This window comes from Lissotriton helveticus, chromosome 1_1, assembly GCF_964261635.1.
Source record: "Lissotriton helveticus chromosome 1_1, aLisHel1.1, whole genome shotgun sequence".
Taxonomy (NCBI): domain Eukaryota; kingdom Metazoa; phylum Chordata; class Amphibia; order Caudata; family Salamandridae; genus Lissotriton; species Lissotriton helveticus.
This window is the reverse complement of record NC_136057.1, coordinates 1,111,205,509-1,111,227,587: the sequence shown is the minus strand read 5'-3', so window position 1 is coordinate 1,111,227,587 and position 22,079 is coordinate 1,111,205,509. Positions and strand designations below refer to the sequence as shown.

The following is a 22,079-nucleotide window of genomic DNA, read 5'->3' as shown; positions in this document are numbered from 1 at the left end:
CTATATCGCAGGTGACAAGAAACTGAGTAGTATTGTTGAATGGAGAGTGTTCTAGGACTTTGATCATGTGTCCGGTGTCTTTGATGTAAGAGGCATACATGGTGGTCAGAGGACACAAAAAAGAATCAAGATATTTCGAAAGGGGTTCCGTGCTTGAGTTAATGGAGGCAACTATTGGTCTCAGAGGTGGATCCAACGTGTTCTTATGTGTTTTTGGAACACCATAAATTGCAGGGACCACTGGATTCATGTTGATAAGGTAGTCCATTTCTTTTTGGCAGATATGCCCATCAATGAAGGCGTTGGAAACTGTTTTTTTTATCTCTTCTGCTAGGATGGTAAAAGAACGTTTGCTTGCTCTTTTGTAATGCTCTTCTACTTTCAGCATCTGATTGATTTTATCTGCATATTGATTCGTGTTCATAACCACAATTCCTCCTGCTTTGTCACATGGCTTTATTGTGATGTCATGATTGTTTTGCAGTGTTGTCAGCGCTTCTCTTTCTTCTTTTTCCAGATTCGGTTGGGGCAATGGAATGTATTTTAAGACTCTTTCCAGTTCGTTAAGTACACTTTTTTCAAAAATTGCCACTTCTGGTCCCAGCATGTCCAAACTGGGGGTAAATGTGGACGGAGGTTTGCATCCTGATTGGTTTTCATCTTCCTCTCTTGTTTCCATATTGTCAAAATATTTCCTTAGTCTGATTTTCCTAAAGAAGGAAAAAATGTCTTGATGGATTTGGAATCTGTTTGCTCCAGTACTGGGAACATATGACAGGCCTTTGCTGAGTATTCTCACTTCTTCTGAGGACAGATTGTGTGATGAGAGATTAAATATGGGTATGGACATGTTGTTCCGATTTCCTATTGTTTCCAATATTGTTGTCGTCTTGTTTGAACATATGGCTGACGATGTGGAGGGTTCGGTTGTTGGTATTGATTCGATTGTTGATATTGATTTTGATTCGCTGTTGGATATCGAGATCTGCCTCGTCCTCTGCCCCTCGATAAAAAAGGTTGGTGTGGGCCTCGATTTGATCTTCCAGTGGGTTGGCCTCTTTGGTTATGGTTGGGGTAGCCATAGTCATAATCTTCTTCTGTCATCATTCCCTCTTGTTCTGAGTCTGAGGAGTTAGTATTGGAGAAGGTTTGGAATCGTACTCTTTTGTTGAATCCAGAGTTGTGGTAAGTTTGATCATATGATCTAGTGTCTCCTGTTGGGTCTTCTTGATGCTGAGTATAGAAGTCCTTTTTCAGATAGGGATAAATTTTCTCTTGTGCAAACCAGCGGACATCTTTTCTTAATTTGTCTGCTTTCTTTTTGATGAGGTATGTGTCGAATTCTTCTATTTCTTCGTTTATTTCCTGGAGTGTTTTCTTTGCATCTTCTAATGATGGGTTTGCTTTTAGTCTCTCTTCCAGATCAAGGATCTCCTTTTGTAGTGCCCCTAGCATTTCTTTTACAGTGTTGATGATAAGGAGCATCCAGTCGCGTGAGCAGCGATTTGCTATAAGAGACCAGCGCTCTAAGAAACTGCGAACTTCTACAAAAAGGGCCGGCATATTTCTGACTCTGAGCCCTATAGGGATTGCCCCTGCTTTTAAGTATTCACCCATAAAGAAAGCGTGTGACTCCATTCGTTTGGCTTTCTTTTTGAGGTTTACAAGTTTTAACCAGTCTGTATTAGTACTGGGGGCACTGGTGGTATTGGTCCTATTTCCTCCTGTGATTTGGTCCATCATAGTTAGGAAATCTTCATCAGAGAAGCCAAAGGTTTTTAAATTATCCATGGTTTTAGGGTTTGGATAAAGGGGGTGTGATACCACCAAGGTGGTGAAGAGTGAAGAGAAACGTGCTTGACAGAAAGTATATAGAGCAGATTGGCCTCGACCAAACAAATATATGCTATGAGACGTGTGAATCTAGAAAAGAACAAACTCTACAGTAAAAACTGTTGAGAAAGTACAGATGCATATAAGCCTTTTTAATGAAATATTTTTCTAAAAAATCAATAAATATATATGTTTTCATAATATTGTGAAGCTTTCCTCTTTGGCATCCGCTTCTAACACTTTAAGATTTATTCAATGTTAAAAGAAATATAGGTCCATATTTGAGGTTGTATACTTCTCTGCTTGGTTTGTTTCTCCCCCCTCTGGACCTCAAATCAATTGGGAGTACTCTTTCTTACCACATTTCTCAACAGTTTTTACTGTAGAGTTTGTTCTTTTCTAGATTCACACGTCTCATAGCATATATTTGTTTGGTCGAGGCCAATCTGCTCTATATACTTTCTGTCAAGCACGTTTCTCTTCACTCTTCACCACCTTGGTGGTATCACACCCCCTTTATCCAAACCCTAAAACCATGGATAATTTAAAAACCTTTGGCTTCTCTGATGAAGATTTCCTAACTATGATGGACCAAATCACAGGAGGAAATAGGACCAATACCACCAGTGCCCCCAGTACTAATACAGACTGGTTAAAACTTGTAAACCTCAAAAAGAAAGCCAAACGAATGGAGTCACACGCTTTCTTTATGGGTGAATACTTAAAAGCAGGGGCAATCCCTATAGGGCTCAGAGTCAGAAATATGCCGGCCCTTTTTGTAGAAGTTCGCAGTTTCTTAGAGCGCTGGTCTCTTATAGCAAATCGCTGCTCACGCGACTGGATGCTCCTTATCATCAACACTGTAAAAGAAATGCTAGGGGCACTACAAAAGGAGATCCTTGATCTGGAAGAGAGACTAAAAGCAAACCCATCATTAGAAGATGCAAAGAAAACACTCCAGGAAATAAACGAAGAAATAGAAGAATTCGACACATACCTCATCAAAAAGAAAGCAGACAAATTAAGAAAAGATGTCCGCTGGTTTGCACAAGAGAAAATTTATCCCTATCTGAAAAAGGACTTCTATACTCAGCATCAAGAAGACCCAACAGGAGACACTAGATCATATGATCAAACTTACCACAACTCTGGATTCAACAAAAGAGTACGATTCCAAACCTTCTCCAATACTAACTCCTCAGACTCAGAACAAGAGGGAATGATGACAGAAGAAGATTATGACTATGGCTACCCCAACCATAACCAAAGAGGCCAACCCACTGGAAGATCAAATCGAGGCCCACACCAACCTTTTTTATCGAGGGGCAGAGGACGAGGCAGATCTCGATATCCAACAGCGAATCAAAATCAATATCAACAATCGAATCAATACCAACAACCGAACCCTCCACATCGTCAGCCATATGTTCAAACAAGACGACAACAATATTGGAAACAATAGGAAATCGGAACAACATGTCCATACCCATATTTAATCTCTCATCACACAATCTGTCCTCAGAAGAAGTGAGAATACTCAGCAAAGGCCTGTCATATGTTCCCAGTACTGGAGCAAACAGATTCCAAATCCATCAAGACATTTTTTCCTTCTTTAGGAAAATCAGACTAAGGAAATATTTTGACAATATGGAAACAAGAGAGGAAGATGAAAACCAATCAGGATGCAAACCTCCGTCCACATTTACCCCCAGTTTGGACATGCTGGGACCAGAAGTGGCAATTTTTGAAAAAAGTGTACTTAACGAACTGGAAAGAGTCTTAAAATACATTCCATTGCCCCAACCGAATCTGGAAAAAGAAGAAAGAGAAGCGCTGACAACACTGCAAAACAATCATGACATCACAATAAAGCCATGTGACAAAGCAGGAGGAATTGTGGTTATGAACACGAATCAATATGCAGATAAAATCAATCAGATGCTGAAAGTAGAAGAGCATTACAAAAGAGCAAGCAAACGTTCTTTTACCATCCTAGCAGAAGAGATAAAAAAAACAGTTTCCAACGCCTTCATTGATGGGCATATCTGCCAAAAAGAAATGGACTACCTTATCAACATGAATCCAGTGGTCCCTGCAATTTATGGTGTTCCAAAAACACATAAGAACACGTTGGATCCACCTCTGAGACCAATAGTTGCCTCCATTAACTCAAGCACGGAACCCCTTTCGAAATATCTTGATTCTTTTTTGTGTCCTCTGACCACCACGTATGCCTCTTACATCAAAGACACCGGACACATGATCAAAGTCCTAGAACACTCTCCATTCAACAATACTACTCAGTTTCTTGTCACCTGCGATATAGAATCGTTATATACGAACATCCCTCAGAATAAAGCTATTGAATCTGTAGCCACGCTCCTAGCAAGAACACCTGGATCCAGACCTGACACCTTTATTTTGGAATGTTTAAGAATAGTCTTACAGAACAACTTTTTCGAATTCAGAGATGACATCTACCATCAAATCAAGGGCGTCAGTATGGGGGCCTCTTGTGCCCCCAGCATAGCCAACATCTATATGGGCGAATTTGAACGCAAGAATATTTTCAATGAAATTGCGCCTTTCTTTGAAAACATTTCCAGATGGCACAGATTTATAGACGATGTCTTTTTTATTTGGACGGGAACAGAAGATCTGCTACAAGAATTCATTGAATGGCTCAATCTGGCAGACAAAAACTTGAAATTCACGCACAATTTTTCCTCGAGTAAAGTGGAATTTTTAGATATATGGATACGACACACTGAAGGAGAACTGACAGTCGACCTATATCGCAAACCCACAGCCAAAAACACCATACTGGCACATGGCAGCTACCACCCTAACTGCCAAAAAGATTCAATCCCATTCGGGGAATTTTTGAGAATAAAAAGAAACTGCACATCTATGAAAGACTTCATGACACATGCCAATCAACTAACAGAACGCCTACTGGCTAGAGGATACTCTAGACGTCTCATTCGCAACTCTATGAAGAGAGCGAAATATTATGACAGAGACGCACTGCTAAACCCAACACCAAAACCTCAGGAACAGAAACTGGTATGTGTCCTTAACCACTCCACCATCAACAATAAGATTAGAAAAGTGATCTATAACAACTGGAAGATCTTAAACACCAATGACCACGAAGGCAAACTAGACAAACCAATTCTAGCGTTCAGAAGGAACCAAAATCTCCGTGATAAGCTGGTGCACAGCAGGTGGAAAACCAAAGAAAAGAACATACAGAAAACCATTGATGGTAAGCCCTTACCAAAAGGCAACCACAAATGTGGTAGCTGCCATGCATGCGACCAGGTTATTGTTGGTGATAAATGGACCTATGGTCAAAAACAAGGACACCTAAAAGAAATGACCAATTGCAGAACGACGAATGTCATTTACCTCATCAAGTGTCCGTGTGACATTGGATATGTGGGTGAAACATCCAGAGAAGTCCGCACTAGACTCTCAGAGCACAAGTCGGCCATTAGAACACAAAAAACAAATGCCCCTATGGTATCCCATTTTGTTCAATATGGCCACAATGAAAAAGACCTACGATGGCAGATCCTGGAGCATGTTCACACACCGCCGGGAAAGGATCCAACTTTTTTCCGCAAAAAGCGTGAAACCTTTTGGATTCACCTTTTGGAGACAGTTCGATTTGGCCACAATGAGGAAATTTCCTGGATAGTCACACTATGAGAACGTTTCTGTTCTCTTTTCCTCAAATTGAGCAACAAATAAACACACCTTTTGCCTTGGTGTGTACTCTCCGTTGAAAATACTATATTGCGATATGCCACAAATCCTAACTGCTCCCTGCTCTTATTATAACATAGCCAGTAATTCCTGAGAAGAACAGATCACAATGCAATCCATTTTTCTGACTGTTCTCCCTTGCACAAACTTTTTATCAAAGTCCACTCCAATATGGCCGCCACGGCATGGGCCTGTCAGCCCAAAGCCCGTCATCTACAACACTGCCTCTTTCGAGCTGCAACACAGCATGAGTCCTATCTCTATATCGCTCACTCTTCAATTGTGGCCAATCTGTGGTTTGTATTTAAACTCCTATCCGGGACTTGTACTAGCGTCTGCAGGTGGGACACGTCCCTAGAACCCCCGGTCGAGAGTGTAGATCTGTGAGAGTCAGGTAAGACCACCTTGAAATTCTGCCCTATTCGCGCCATGCTTGACTCCGACGGCTATATCGTAGAAAGGTTATGATAGCCTCATGCAGCGTCACTTTTAATCACTCGAACGCCGGCATTTGCTAACAGCCACCATACTCAGTCCTAGCCATGGGCAGCACCCCCTAACCAAAGTCTCGTGCTCTACGGTCTCTAGGCTACCTCCAAACCGTTTGTATCGATTTAATCAATCATGTCCTGCTCGCGCAAACTGGTATTCCAACTAGCGGGTCGCGTTAATAACTTGCCAGAAATCAGCCAGCCGAACTTTTAAACCACACGAAAGACATCGGGCACTTTTCTAACTGCCACCAATGCTTTTTAGCTCAGCCATAGCTAGGTGCGACCACTATCGGCTAGCTGAACTGATCTCGCTTTTGTCTTTAATTTTTCAACCCTCAGGCTACTTGTAAAGCCTCTGTTGTTGGTCCTACGGATCCTTGTTGTTGGGCCGAAATCCCGGAACCCCCAGTCTCGGCGACGGCATATTTGAAAAAGGTGAGGCATGTTACTGAATTCGGCCGTTCTTTCGCTTATATCTCACACTTGAGAATCATACACCCACACCATTGGTGGCGCGCTAAAACCAGACCTTGAGGTCAAATAGCCTCATGAGTGATGTGTTCAGATGAAATATTTTCGCCGATATTCACACAACTGGGCTTTCCCATATGTAACTCCCAACGTAATCTCCACAGCGCTCCACTCAGCAATGTATGCACGTTTCCCTCTCAATCTCTTTAACAAAAACGTCCTATGCTCTAATAACTAGTATTAACATGTTAGTACACCTAATTCTTTGTCTTTTTACATTTAGATAAACAAATTGTCATAAAAAGTAATATCGTAGAAAATAACACCTCAGAAATCAGTAACCATCAGGTAACTATATCTCTCTGTTACCCTTCACTTTATGATATCCTTTGAATTGCACAGATACTTAACTGACTGCTCTTACCCCTCTACTCTTATAGAATTCACCTCGTATATGCAACAGTCTCCTGACTCCATCACCCGATAGGAACCGCAATTAATACTCTTAAAGGGATGTCCAATCTTGAAACTGAGTTCATACCCTAAAGATATTACCAACCCAAACTGTTACTTGCAGCACCCAAATCATAGGTAAATTCACTCCCTTTATGTCAGTACGACATAATATAATTTGAGTAATACATCTTTTCAAGCACTGGAGTTTGTTTTTCTGAGCACATTAGGTGATTCATCTCTATGGGAAATTACTTGCTCGGCTTAATACCACTCTCACTGGGTTTCCTCTTTCTTTCCCCTTTTCCTTTCTCGACCAGAGCCCTATGACCACTCATGATTAAAACTGGCACAGGGTACCACTTATAGCTATGAGTACTAATACAATGTAAATTAATGAAACTTTGTAAATAGCCGATGCCACTGACCTGCAAATGTCAAAACGAAAAAGTAATAATGATATTTATATATGTTTTTCTTTGTTTACTTTTACAGAAAATTGTATTTTGCCCTCCAACTTTCCCTTTTTTAATATTATAAATATTTATGTTTTTTGCTCACACTGTCCTTGGCCCTGAGGAAGGTGACATTCACCGAAACGTACGTCGGCCTAACATCTACCTGTTGTGGATATTTACTGGTTAACTCCACCCACACCATCAGAACTTTATCATCTGGTTCTTTGAGTTCCCAACTTAACACACCTTAGAGCTGTCACTTATGTTTGTTTTATGTTGTGTTTAAATCAGTATTTGAGTCTGTGTTGATAGGTTGTTTTTCTTACGAATAGGAATGGTATGATTGATTTACAAGTATGCATGTATGAGTGGTAAGAATAGCTATCATTAGAGGGCACACTTTCAGCTTTAGAATCTCATCGTTTTTTGTGGAGAAAAAATATGTATGTAAAAGTGATGTATTTCTGACTGACGATAAAATGTTGAGTTGTACAGATGCATATAAGTCTTTTTAATGAAATATTTTTCTAAAAAATCAATAAATATATATGTTTTCATAATATTGTGAAGCTTTCCTCTTTGGCATCCGCTTCTAACACTTTAAGATTTATTCAATGTTAAAAGAAATATAGGTCCATATTTGAGGTTGTATACTTCTCTGCTTGGTTTGTTTCTCCCCCCTCTGGACCTCAAATCAATTGGGAGTACTCTTTCTTACCACAGACCCCCATGATGAAGCATGACACTAAAGGATTTTTTTAGTGTGTGAGGGGTATTTTAACAAGCATATTGTGCTCTCATCTTTACCACCCTAAGAGAGAGTTTATTATTCTCACCATTCACATGTAATAATAAAAATCAAAAAATTAAAACCACCACACATTGATAGAATCCCTATGTTTATGTAAGGTAAACATATCCTTGAAAATGGGGCCTTGTTAGGCATGTGTCTCACAGAGAGCAAAGTGCAGTATTGCTAAATGCAGGTTCAGCTGCTGTTTAAAGGAGCTTATTTATTGAGTTGATCACCACTGCAGAATGCGGAACAACTCTGTTCCTATTCTTCTGTCCTCCAAAGAAACCTTCCAGTCACCTTCAGTTCATCTCATTGCATTCTGTCTTCATGTTTCAGAAAGCAACTCCGGTCCATTCTATTTGTTCTTACACACATGCACCATATTTTAAATGGCAAACCCAATTGATCTAACCTTTGATATGGAAGTGATTGGTAATAGCTATGTGACTCTGGGCCTGATATGCATGTTTACGGTATGTATACTCTATCATAATGATGATGAGATGTACATGCTACCAACATTATGGTCCGCCTGCCAAATTTATTTGCGGGCGGACCTTAGGTTTGGCTACGCCGGTAACTGCTCCATCACCACTATAGCCAAATGTCTCTGACAGCCTGACAGAATATGGGCCATCAGAGAAATGGCTGTATGTCTGCCCACCCAATCAGTATGAGCAGACATATAGCCATTTTGACTGTCTGTCACTGGCACGCAAACCCTGGTGGTGAGGGATATTAAAATGCAAATAATGGTCCCCTCGCCATGGGGGATGATTCCTATGGCAAGGTAAACATTTGTTTTTTTATTATCATGAAGGAAATCCTGTATCACCACCTTGACAATCATTTATTATTTTGGTGGGCGGTCCATCAAAAAATATAAATCAGGCCCTTTGTCTGTGTTGGTCTGAGAATCACTCTCAACCTCTCATGCAGCACTCACATCACACCTGAAGAAGCTCAAAAGGACCGCCAAACAAAAACTAGCCCAATTAAAACTCCTCACCCACACTATAAAAGTTCTAGATAATGTTGGCCCAGCATACTTCAACAATCTAGACACCTTCACTCACCCAAACATCTACTTGCACACATCCTTTGCATATGGAAAACATGATCACTCCTAAAGCATGGAATGACCTAGTACTACACATAAGAGACTTCTTTTCACTTCTTGAATTCCTCAAGGAGCTGAAGGCCTGCCTTTTCAAGTATTGCCACAAGGCCATAGGTGTGGATCTGCTCATTCTGCTCAGTGCCAGGCCATACCCTGGGTGACAGTGCACTATACAAATTTGTGTGGGATAACATAGCACACTAATTCATAGAAAGAAATACTATAATGAAACAACATTTGGGATTATAACAATGTGGAGGCTGTCAACAGGGCCCTTTGCGGGACAGACTGCATTAGCAGAGATAATCTGTATCATCAAAGATTAGCATTATAAAAAGAAGTCAGAAGATAAGATATGTTACCTAAATGGAAATCCTAAAATGCATATTCATCAAAATTTTACATAGTAGGTACCTTGAAAAAGGGTTGTTTATTGCTATATCTTTTAGAAAGCATGTGGGGTTGGACATTTTACTTTTTGGACCAAAATGCCATACCTCATACAAATTATTATCAGGACAACAAAGTAAAGGAAATGCAGGCGAAAGGGTAATACGCAAATTGCACTGTCCCTTTATGGGAAGCCAAGCATCAAATAAGCACACACTTCCTAAGCAAAAAAGTCATAAATCAGCATTTAAAACATCATAGTCTCAACAAAGTAAAGAAATCAATGAACGCACACTGACTCTCAATTACAAGCTGCATGTTATGTTGCAACTACAGTCAAACAAAAGGATGACATGATACCACACCAAACCTAGTGGGCTTGCACACTGGCCAACATAAACATCCTCAAAATACCATGTCCTTGATATACACCCCCAGCCCCCGAGCAATAGCAAACCTGGTAAAACACATTAAAGTAGGTGACTAAAAGGGTCTGAACTAAAGCCAACTCGCTATCTCACTACTTCTCAATAGAGAACTGATGATATGAGGTCATAGGCCATGCCAAGCTATATCCTCATTCCAGCTGAAATTTTTAAAGAAGTAACATAGGCAGACCATGAGTACATTGCACACGTACATATTTTTTAATGTACTTTGAGTCTAAGAATTGTAGGTGACATCTGGGTCATTGAAAGGTTGTGTAGGTTGTTTGCTTGCTCTTCCATTCATTCTTTTATTTGGTGTAAATGTTTGGCAGTAGGCATTATCCCTGCCACTAAAAATCTCAATAATATCTGCTCATATTAGTAATTTTGATTTACAGCTCCAACTGATACTGCACTCATTTGCATAATTGTACTGATTTAGCAATGTCCCTCCCTTAGCAAGGTTGTATTGCCTCTGCACTGGATGGCTGGGCCTATTGTAATTATAAACACAACAGTGATGGACAGAATGTGGATCAATGTCACACATTCACCCCAGTCAAAAAACAAGCATCCGAGAAGCCGGGCTGAAGAGAGGTGTTACCTCGAAACCGGGCCGGTCCTCGGATGCTTGTTTCCGTTCTGGGAAGGACATGGCTTTTGTAGTTCGGACTGGACTGTTCCCATGGGGCACGGGGTCAGCGCTGATTTGCATACCGCCATTGTCTAATCCATGGTGGTGTGGAGTGGAAAAACAATGGATTTGGGCCCAGATCTTTGGACTGGGGTGAATGTGTGACATTGATCCACATTCTGTCCATCATTGTTGTGTTTGCAGTTACCGCTCTAAGTGTACTGGGGATGCTCAGACGTGAGTCCCAGGCACTCCACACCACTGGAATCAAGCTAGCCGGGCTGAAGAGAGGTGTTACCTCGAAACCGGGCCGGTCCTCGGATGCTTGTTTCCGTTCTGGGAAGGACATGGCTTTTGTAGTTCGGACTGGACTGTTCCCATGGGGCACAGGGTCAGCGCTGATTTGCATATCGCCATTGTCTAACCCAGGGTGGTGTGGAGTGGAAAAACGATGGATTTGGGCCCAGATCTTTGGACTGGGGTGAATGTGTGACATTGATCCACATTCTGTCCATCATTGTTGTGTTTGCAGTTACCGCTCTAAGTGTACTGGGGATGCTCAGACGTGAGTCCCAGGCACACCACACCACTGGAATCAAGCTAGCCGGGCTGTAGAGAGGTGTTACCTCGAAACCGGGCCGGTCCTCGGATGCTTGTTTCCGTTCTGGGAAGGACATGGCTTTTGTAGTTCGGACTGGACTGTTCCCATGGGGCACAGGGTCAGCGCTGATTTGCATATCGCCATTGTCTAACCCAGGGTGGTGTGGAGTGGAAAAACGATGGATTTGGGCCCAGATCTTTGGACTGGGGTGAATGTGTGACATTGATCCACATTCTGTCCATCATTGTTGTGTTTGCAGTTACCGCTCTAAGTGTACTGGGGATGCTCAGACGTGAGTCCCAGGCACTCCACACCACTGGAATCAAGCTAGCCGGGCTGAAGAGAGGTGTTACCTCGAAACCGGGCCGGTCCTCGGATGCTTGTTTCCGTTCTGGGAAGGACATGGCTTTTGTAGTTCGGACTGGACTGTTCCCATGGGGCACAGGGTCAGCGCTGATTTGCATATCGCCATTGTCTAACCCAGGGTGGTGTGGAGTGGAAAAACGATGGATTTGGGCCCAGATCTTTGGACTGGGGTGAATGTGTGACATTGATCCACATTCTGTCCATCATTGTTGTGTTTGCAGTTACCGCTCTAAGTGTACTGGGGATGCTCAGACGTGAGTCCCAGGCACTCCACACCACTGGAATCAAGCTAGCCGGGCTGAAGAGAGGTGTTACCTCGAAACCGGGCCGGTCCTCGGATGCTTGTTTCCGTTCTGGGAAGGACATGGCTTTTGTAGTTCGGACTGGACTGTTCCCATGGGGCACAGGGTCAGCGCTGATTTGCATATCGCCATTGTCTAACCCAGGGTGGTGTGGAGTGGAAAAACGATGGATTTGGGCCCAGATCTTTGGACTGGGGTGAATGTGTGACATTGATCCACATTCTGTCCATCATTGTTGTGTTTGCAGCTATTGTAATTATAGTCTCTTAATGCAAAAATGCACAGCACTCCATAGCTCCTCCGTCTATGTCAGTGATATCTAGGTGACCATAATCAGTAAGGAAACCAAAATGCTTGCCACCAAATAGTAATGAAAACACCCAGGATAACATATTAGACTGGCCACATTGAATTCATTTAACACAATACAGATAAGCCAAATAGTTGACTGTCACCATGTTAACAACAGCAACTTCAACCAATAGATTGAACAGACCTCCTAACAAATATTCATCACAGCTCAAATATGCCATGCAATAAGCTATTTTGGAATCCAACAGGTCTTGACACTTTCACCTAACACTATCAACTTCAGAACACCTTTCCAACCACTCGCCCAATTTTCTTCTCCCAAATAGCACATGCTAGGCCAACAACCTGACTCCTTCATGTACACTCCACTGAAGCTGAAGCTGTATAGCTGGCAAAGTGCTGCTCACTCAGCAGCACTCATACCACAATACACCAATACAGCTTTTAAAACCATTCAGCAAATATGAGCGTTAGTCCCCTATACCTTCATCCGGACAACATCACATCAAAGCTATTTATTTGGTCAGCCATGTAGTAGCGATAACAATCTTAATATACCAACAACCAAGCTCAAATGAGAAATAAGCAAAGTCCCTGGGCACAGACATCCATGCACATAATCCAAAAACCGTTAGGAGGTCAAACTCTTTTATCAACCACCATATTTTTACTGGATCACTGACATAACCTCGACAGACCGAATATCGACTGGACAAAATATCGATGACTAATTATCGACAACAAAATTATCGATTTACTATACTTACACAACAAACATCAAAAATATCGACTACACAATATCGACTACTAAAAACAACGACTACAACAATATCGACTCACAACATTATCGATTTCTAAAACACCGATTATTAAATATTTATATAACAACAGTCAAAATATCGATTACACAAACATAGATAGCAAATTTATCGATTGTAAAAAAATCGCCATTAATAGATCCTAAAATAAATGACTTTATTATTTAATAATTAAGTCATACTGATCATAAAAAACCAGATTTAGTTAATATAAATAGATGACATATATTATTTATTTTCATAACATTTACAACACACAATAAATACTAACATACATTTTATAATACATAAACAATGTTTCGACCTTCTACACATTTTTTACAACTAATTATATATATTCCTCCACTTTACAAATATCAAAATAACATTACCTAGAACATTACCTATACAAAATAAATCCTTACACATTCAATAAACGTTAATTGGCGTCACCCATATAAGGAAAGCAATTAGCATAACAGAAAAAAAAATTCAAATCAACAAATAAAAACAGACTATCCATTTAAACAACCAATCCTATTTCTGAAACAATTAACCTAATACTATATAAATGAAATAATAAGTAACTAAAAACGCAGTATACATCTCCTAAGTAAAGGAAGACGAAACTCTGCTGGATTTCTGGAAGAAAACTGATGGACTTCAACAGAAAGAGACCTACACATATCTAAAGTAAGTACTACTACATTATTAGTCAGCGAAAATGTAACTCTCAAAGCTCACACCTATATTTTAAAGCAAAATACATCAAATATATCTTTTTTTTTTAGCACTCATCCTACAGATGAAAAAAAAAAACAGAAGACCTACACAACACCTGGACATCAAAAGTTACATATAAAAAAGTAAGTATATATTAGAAATGTAAAATCGAGAATTAATAGATAGGTAACTAAATCTAAACTAGCAAAAAACGTCGAACAAATTATCATAAATAGTAATAAAATATTTCTACACATTTTCTCAACTTCCACAGGTACAAAAAGATATACACAGAAAATAACAGTTTGAAGAACATCAACAGCTGAAAATAACGACTTGAAAGCATCAAAACATTTACAGGTAAAATACAAATGTGTGAAACTGTATAATGTGATTAGAACATTTTTTTTCCTTAAAAAATATTTACATTCTCTTTTAATTACCTCCTAGCACTACAATACTATCATGACTGAAGGAGCTAAATTCATTTATTCACAAAAAGGGAAAATGCTTCTTTGTTACATGGGATATGTCTACACTCAAGAGAAACAAAAAGATTTGAAAGTGTTTTGGAAGTGTACGAAATATTATGCCAACAAATGTTATGGTAGAGCTATAACTCAGGAAACTACTGTTACTTATACTAAAGAACATAATCACCCACCCAATGTAACAGAAATAGAGATTAGACAAATGCTAGATTCCCTTAAAGAAGCTAGTACTAGCACTGATCAACCAACAACTGCTATTCTGAAACACCATTTAAGTGTACTTCCCCAACATGCTTCTAGCCAATTACCATCTATAGAATCCCTTAAAAGAACAGTAGCTAGACAAAAAAGAGCAACATGCACTACTCCTCCCACACCAAAAACTTTAGAAGAAGTCCAAATTCCACCTGAACTCTCTGTAACTCACAATAAAGAAAATGTTATACTCTATGACAACAAATCTAAAGATAAAAGAATTATACTGTTTGCCACAGCAAACAACATGACAAAACTTACCCAATGCCAAACTTGGATGATGGACGGTACTTTTTCTGTATGCCCCAAACCTTTTTATCAATTATACACCATCCATGGTCATTTCCAAAATGCAAATATTCCATTCCTTTATGCCCTTCTACCAAACAAACAGCAAACTACCTATCAAGAAATACTAACTGAAGTCAAGCAACATACTAACAACTATTTTCCACAAAAAATTATCATTGACTTTGAAAAAGCTATGATAAACAGCATCCTTAAAACATACCCACACACAGCAATACAAGGTTGCTATTACCACTTTAATCAATGTATCTGGCGACATCTACAAAAATCAACCTTGAGTATCCAATACGCCACTGATAGCACATTTGCTTATCAAATCAAAAAACTCATCGCCCTAGCCTATGTTCCACTAACAGATGTAACTGAGCACTATAACTTATTAATAGACAGCCCCTACTATAAAAGAAACGAAGATAAACTAAGCCCTATGCTTGACTACTTCGAAGACACATGGGTAGGAAGGCTACACAGATCAGGCCATAGAAGACAACCCAAATACCAAATAGCTTGGTGGAATGTCTACCTTAGCACACTAAATAAGGAAGCAAAAACAAACAATGCAGTTGAAGGATGGCACAATGCCTTCCAAGCAACTACAGGCCGAGGAACGCCTACCCTTCACAAATTAATACAATCCTTACAAAAAGAACAAAGTTACCAGGAGCTCCGAATGGAGCAATCAGTAACTTTGATTGGACCTAAACTCACCAAAGAAACTAAAAAAATGTATAACACACTCCAAAGTCAAGTTACCCTCTATCCAACTAGCAAAGGACTAGAATATCTATCAATGATTGCCAAAACTATTCTTTAAAACATTACATAACTATACACGTAAAACTAAACATATTTTTCCTAAAATTCTTCATTATAATATGTAACAAATTGCAATTAAATTATCAAATACATAATATTAACATATATAAAATGTATTTAGATAATGTATTTACAAAATGTTACATACAACGTAAGTAAAGCAAAATTAAAAACAGTTTTCCCACCCATTAAAAATCCAGAAAATACTTATATTTCTGATGCAGCTTCAAACGTAATCCAATTCCAAGCAATCCATAGGACACCATTCCAAAAACCCATACAATCCATGAAAGCCCAAAAAAAATGCAAAAATACAAGCAAATGCATAGCGACTCCTTTCCACTTCAGTAGACACCAGATACCATAGAAAACCCAAAAATCCGTAATGGCGAAAAATAAACGCTCCAAGAAAATGTAAAAACCCCAAAAATAGTGTGCAAAAATAAGAGTATATAATACTCGTTACACAGCTGTGATCAAAAAAGAAGGGAGTCCTCCAAAACAGCGAAACGCGACGATAACCTAAAAAAAATAAATAACATACCCACCCACATAAAAACACCCATACATATATAAAAACACATATTTATACATCAAACATATTATCTTAGTAACATTTAAACATATTACCTCACCTCACACACCTACAACAAAAACGCGGTAAAAATCCAATATCGTACACTCTACCTAACACCGAACACACAATCTTCTCTAATTAACTCTACCTACATAAACATAAACACAGCACACATACACTAGCAATAAGTTCAGAAACTTATAAAACACAATTAAAACAAACTTACCCTCTCTAACGCGAAGCAGCACCCAACCGCGATCTGTTGAAGCACCAAATACGCCTAAGTAACATTACGCGGTTAAAAAGTAGTCCCTGTATACAGCTAAATGCTATTTAATTTCTATATTCCAACACTTTAAAAAATACACAGAGTATTATATTAAGTGTAAATATTTATTTAAAGTGTATAAAATTATTTCATAAATATTCATAAGTTTGAAATAATTATTCAACTGTTATGTTATAGTTAAAAAATTAATTTTTGATTTATAAATACATTTAGTAAATAATGTTAATGTAAAAATAAATTGCATATATAAGTTTATTACAAGAAATGTTTTTTTTAAATTTGCAAATATTATGTAAAACATTATGTATGTATATAATAAATGTTTTTGGTGTTTATGTATTTAAAAATGAATATTATAAATATGTTCAATATTCATAATAATTATTTCCAAAAATATAACATGACTTGGTAATAAACAAAAATGTTACAATTACAAAAAAATGTACATAATTTGCAATCACAATAAATTCAATGTGTATCTGAATAAATATTTTGTTATTAAATAAAAAGTACATATTACCAATTTGTTTCAGAAACTATTTAAATGTTAATATATGTAAAAGATAAAAAAATTATGTTAATATAATTTATGTGTTAAAAACATATACATGTACTTCATATTTTTGTTATGTTAATAAAAACATTGAATGAAAATTTTTGATTATAAATAAAAAATGATTCTCTACTTACAAATAAATTTTTATATGTGAATAAACAATTTTTCATTTATGGCATTTAACCCTGTCTATGTTTCCTTCTTTATTATTGTATATAAATATTATTTGCATATTAAATAATCTATTAAAAAATACCTTATACATTTAAATATGTTTAAAAATGTATTAATATTTAAAGTCCTACAATACCAATAATTGTTTTAATGTATATTAATTGAAATATTTTATATAAAATATATGAAAAAGTAACTAATTTAATAGACATTTAAATTGACCATATTTTTACCCTGTATCCCTCTAACCTAAAACCCTAAACTGACCCAAAGCCCTAAAAACACCCCTTTACCCACAAACTAAAAACTGACCCAGAACCCACAAAATACCCCTTTACCCACTAACTGAAAACTGACCCTGACCCCTAACAATAACCCTTTACCCACTAACTGAAAACTGACCCTGACCCCTAAAAATACCCCTTTACCCACTAACTGAAAACTGACCCTGACCCCTAAAAATACCCCTTTACCCAAAAACTGAAAACTGACCCTGACCTCTAAAAATACCCCTTTTCCCACAAACTGAAAACTAACCCTGCAACCAAAAAAATACCCTTTACCCAAATACTGAAAACTGACCCTTAACCCTAAAAATAGCCCTTTACCCACTAACTGAAAACTGACCCTGACCCCTAAAAATACCCCTTTACCCACTAACTGAAAACTGACCCTGACCCCTACAAATACCCCTTTACCCACTAACTAAAAACTGACCCTGACCCCTAAAAATACCCCTTTACCCAAAAACTGAAAACTGACCCTGACCTCTAAAAATACCCCTTTACCCACAAACTGAAAACTAACCCTGCAACCAAAGAAAGACCCTTTACCCAAATACTGAAAACTGACCCTTAACCCTAAAAATAACCCTTTACCCACTAACTGAAAACTGACCCTAACCCCTAAAAATACCCCTTTACCCACTAACTGAAAACTGACACTGACCCCTACTAATACCCCTTTACCCACTAACTGAAAACTGACCCTAACCCCTAAAAATACCCCTTTACCCAAAAACTGAAAACTGACCCTGACCTCTAAAAATACCCCTTTACCCACAAACTGAAAACTGACCCTGCAACCAAAAAAATACCCTTTACCCAAATACTGAAAACTGACCCTTAACCCTAAAAATACCCCTTTACCCACTAACTGAAAACTGACCCTGACCCCTAAAAATACCCCTTTACCCACTAACTGAAAACTGACCCTGACCCCTACAAATACCCCTTTACCCACTAACTGAAAACTGACCCTCACCCCTACAAATACCCCTTTACCCAAAAACTGAAAACTGACCCTGACCCCTAAAAACACCTTTATCCACAAACTGAAAACTGACTCTGAAAGAAAAAAATTACCCTTTACCCAAATACTGAAAACTGACCCTGAACCCTACAAATACCCCTTTACCCACTAACTGAAAACTGACCCTGACCCCTAAAAATACCCCTTTACCCACTAAATGAAAACTGACCCTGACCCCTACAAATACACCTTTACCAAAAAACTGACAACTGACTCTGCACACAACATATACCCCTTAATAACCAAACAGAAAAGTAACCCAGAAGACTAAACCAACCTCTTTCCCCAAATACAAAATAATATATATATGAGAATATCTATAATTATATATATATATGTTATATATATCTTTATATATCTAATTATAAATATATTATATATATGTAATTAAATGTAATTAGACAATTATATTTCATATATATATATTTTATATTTAATTATTATAATATTAGTTATATCTATTTATATCTATATAATTAACATATTTTAAGTCTTTAACAATTATTTCATTATGAATACCAATTAATTAATTAACATATGTCATTACTTATAATTAATTAACTTCCCACCCTATACCCCTATTAACACACAACCCACTACATAACATAAAAATGTGAGATGTAACATAATTTACTATAATAGCATTAATGTTAATAAATTTACAATTACATAAAATATAATTAACATATTTAATTTATTTTACAAATATTTAATTATTCATAACAATTAACTAATTAACATAATTAATTACTTACAATTAAATTACTTCCCACCCTATTCCCCTATAATCCCACAACCCACTACATATCCTAAAAAAGTTTGATTTTACATATTCAACAATAATTCCATTTATTTAAATAAATTAACAATTAAATTATATATAATTAACATATTTTAGATAAATAACAAGTATTTACTTATTCTTACCAATTAATTAATTAACAGATTTAATTACTTACTATTAAATTACTTCCCACCCTAATCCCCTATAATCCCACAACCGGCTACATGAAAAAAATGATTTAAATAAGCATAATTCTCAAATAAGCTATTAAAATAACATATTTACCAATTACATATTATATATTTAATTAAATAGTAATTTAACAATTAATTACATATTAATACCAATAATTATATTTACATATTTAATTAATTAATACCAATTAATATATTTACATATTTAATTAATTAATACCAATTAATATATTTACATATTTAATTAATTAATACCAATTAATATATTTACATAATTAATTAATTATATTTAAAATACTTCCCACCCTATTCCCCTAAAAACCCACTACCCGCTCCTAGAAATTATTATAGTAATATAAATTTTTTTTAATTTATTAATTATTTTTAACATTAATTCTATATAAATAAATAAATACAATTAATACATTTTAACACAAAATGCTATTATAAAACATTAAAACAATGTACATTGAACTATTACATATTATATATATACATATTAAAATTCGATATCATGAGAGTCGATATTGTGACAGTCGATAACACAACTTTCGATATTTTTAAACTAATAAACATATCGATATTTTTTACTGACGATATTACTTACTCGATATTTTTTATGTCGATATTTTTTACATACATAACAATCGATAAAAAAAAAATCGATATTACTTACCTCGATATTAATGCCATCTCGATATTCTCTAGTCGATATTATGTCCAGTCGAAATAAATGACTCGATATTAAGACTGTACACCATTTTTACTAACCATATCCAACCAAACCACTGTATACAGCTGATGGACGGAGATCCAAGAACCCTACTTTCGGACCTGGCCCTTTCTGCAGGGTCACCACCAAACATTTTGCCTTCCTCTTCCCCTTTTTGCTGAATTCATTTTGTTGGCTTTTCTATTCTGGACACTGTACCACTGATAAGTAGTGCTAAGTACCTGTTCTTTCTGCCTAAAACATGGTGTAACAATTGGCTTATCCACAATTGGCATATTGAATTTACTTATAAGTCCCTCGTAAAGTGCACTACATGTGCCTGGAAAATAAAAGCTACTAGTGGGCCTACAACACTGATCTAATTTTCCCACCCACTTGAGTAGCCCTTTAAACATGTCTCAGGCCTGCCATTGCAGAGCCTGTGTGTGTAGTGTTAAATTGCAAGATAACCCACTTGCCAGGTCTAACCCTTTCTTTTTAATACACATACGTCACCCCTAATGTAGGCCCTAGACAGCCCCATGGGCAGGGTGTAGTGTAAAAGATTAGTTTTTCACTACTGCAAAACCTGTCATGCCCATAAGTTAACATTGGGATGACCTTATTCCAACTTCTCAGTGATATGAATACACTGTAGTGTGTATCACGGGTTAAGTGACCGAACGTGCCATCGAAGTGATATTGTTTCACTGAAGTCACAGACTACACATTACAATTCGGACATATCACCATACACCTCATTCACATCGCTTAACACCTTGTGAGTCGATTTACCATTCTAAGATGGCCGCTGATATTCAGTCCCATTTCTATTAGTACATTCGCGTGTTACGTCCGATACCACACAAAATGCGGAACCACAATTGACCGGGAAAACCTCACCGGGATATTCAGCCAAGCAGAGACTGTTAAAGACGTACCAAACTAGTAAGTTCTCGTAATTACAGGAGGGTGATATTTACTAAGTCATGACGCGCATTTAGTTACTAACGTAAACGGTAACAGTAATTTATACTGTTCTTTTACAGCGTCCCTTAATACCATTCACAAACTTCAACAATACCAACAAACTCCGTGGGTAACTTGTCGGCATGTTCGGTCGGTCACTTGGTTTACGATACACACCGCAATGTATTCACACTACCTTTTTGAATAACACAAAACAGTCACTTCGTTGGCATGTTCGGTCACTTAACCCGTGATACACACCACAGTGTATTCATATCACTTCCTTGAATAATGTAAAACAACCATATGATATTGATCACATGTGCATATGATGGGATCAAGTATACAATACATCTTTAAAGATGTTTGTTTAATTATTATTTAAGTTTATATGAGTCAATGTTAACACTTACGTCAAAATATACGTGTTTATATGCATGCATTTATTCTGTTCAACAGAGTGGCTCCATGAAGAAGAGCTTAATTGCTCGAAATGCATTGGAGCATTATGAAATACAATAATGTGGGAAATGCTGATCTAATACAATGATGTTTTTGGTAAAACAATTAAGAACACCAAAATGAGAGCAAATGAAAATTAAAGGAACTTCAAATATTGAATACGTGGATATTATTTAGTTTCTCTCAAGGGAAGCACATTGCCTCTTAGGTTAAGTCTGGCTTTCCTGTGCC

At 37.4% G+C, this 22,079-nt stretch overlaps 1 protein-coding gene across 4 annotated transcripts in view; it reads right to left on the bottom strand.

The window, feature by feature from the left end:
- Positions 1–22,079, bottom strand: part of NR1H4 (nuclear receptor subfamily 1 group H member 4) — a 479,217-nt gene that overhangs the window by 298,691 nt on the left and 158,447 nt on the right. The gene's annotated exons all lie outside the window — the stretch shown is intronic.